The following is a 2,056-nucleotide window of genomic DNA, read 5'->3' as shown; positions in this document are numbered from 1 at the left end:
AAAAAAAAAAAAAAAAAGCACTTGTTCCGGGGCCAGAGAGATGGGTCAGCAGTTGAGATTGCTTTTCCAGAGGACCCAGGTTCAATTCCCAGCAGCTACATGACAGTTTACAACCATCTTTAACTACAGTCCCATGAGATTGGATGCCCTCTTCTGGTGCTCAGATGTATAAGCAGACAAAACACCTAAGGAAAAAAGCACTTGTTCCATCCCTAGGACCCACATGGCAGCTCATGACTGTAACTCCAGTCCCAGGGCATCTGACACCCTCTTCCGACCTCAGCAGGCTCCAGGCACACGTGTGGTTCACAGGCATACATGTAGCAAAACACTTTTTAAGTAGGAGCATGGGTTGGTGAGATGGCTCATAGGATAAACACTTGCCACCAAGCTTAACCCAAGTCCAGTCCCAGAACCCACACGGAAAAAGAAAGCGGACCTCCGTTCACATTCACACATAGACAAACAGCAACAACAAAAATGTTAAAGAAGGAACAAAAATGACTTCCCACAATGGGAGGGGAAGAGTTGAGGACAAGCAAGGGTGCAGATGGTGTTGGAGGTACAGGTAGGATATGAGAATCCAAAAGTCCTCTCCACGAAGCAGGAAAAATGGAGGGGATGGGGTCGGGGTGCCTGAGATAGTTGTTGCAGCTGAGAGCTATGACAAGATCTGGCACGGCAAAGCCGTAAGTCCGGTGTGGGCTGACGACCATGAACTTGGAATGTCTTTAGCAGAATGTGGGATCCAGTTGTCTCCACTCTGAGGCTGAGACAGGAACAAATGAAGACTAAATAGTAACAGGAGAGGAGGGCCGGGGTGCCCACCCCGAGTTAGAAGTTAAGTGAAAAGAACACAGGGTTCTGTGACCCGGAGTCCTCACGAGCTACCTGGGGTGGGCGACACAGAATGCCACAGCGATAGGAACGTGTAGTTTCCTGGGACTGTTAGAACCAAGTGCCCCAAACTGAGTGGCTTACTACAGCAGAGAGTTCCAGAGGCCAGCCGTTCAAAAGGCGTTTCTCTATTTTATTATGTTTATTTATTTAGTGGATGTGTGAGCATGCATGAGGCCGCAGCTCACGGAGGGGAGGAGGAGTCTAGGCTGGGGGCCCCCAGATCCCACCAGGCCTAGACAGCCTGGACAGTGTGGGCGGAGGGGCCGCTGCCGAGGCCTGAATGGCTCACAGGCTGGATTGGGGGAGGACCAGGCCAAGGAGGGAGGCCTGGCTCCTGGCAGTTGGCCAGCAGGTCCCCTCACAGGGGGGGGGAGGGGGGGAAGGAAGAGGGCACAGGTCAGGGACAGCTCACAGATGGAGGTCAGAGGACAACTTGTAAGTGTCAGTTCTCTACTTCAGCCCTGCCTGCTTTGACATGCATTTTCGCCCTCTAAATATAACTGGCTTCTTTAAGATGGTATTTTGGGAGCCTGGAGAGGAGGCTCCATAGATAAGAGCAACCAGGTTTGATCCCTAGCAACCACATGGTGGCTTACAGTCATCTACTACTCCAGTCCTAGAGGAGCCCACACCCTCTTTGGCCTCCCCGGGTACCAGGCATGCATGTAGCAGCACACACATATGCAAACAGAACACCTATATACATAAACAATAAACAAAATAAAACTTTTATTTATTGTTTCCTGGTGAGAATGTGAGTGCCAAACGGACATCCACTGCTTTCTCCACTGAAGTGACCTGAGAGTCTTGAACATGCTTCGCACACAGTAGATGTGTAATGATCATTCTGACGGAGGGACGACTGTTGAGCCGCTGTTGAGCCTCCGAGTGTGTGGACACTCTTAGATCCCGCCCCATTCCTTGTTCCCCCGTCCTCCGTTCTCAGATCAGAGGAGAAGATTCAGATGTATTCACAGAGTAACCTAAAAGGACCTCCTTGCTTGCCTGCCCTCCCACCCTGACTCTGTCCGTCTTTGGCGCGGTTCTTGGACTCAGGTTTTCTGACCACACTGATGCCCTCCACACTCCCAAGCCTCATTCAATCTTCTCCCTTTAATCTTTGTCTCGTCAAATTCAAGACCATTCAAAAGCAAGG

The sequence above is a fragment of the Mus pahari genome, chromosome 22, assembly GCF_900095145.1.
Source record: "Mus pahari chromosome 22, PAHARI_EIJ_v1.1, whole genome shotgun sequence".
NCBI classification, from domain to species: Eukaryota; Metazoa; Chordata; class Mammalia; order Rodentia; family Muridae; genus Mus; species Mus pahari.
This window is presented reverse-complemented; position numbering follows the sequence as displayed.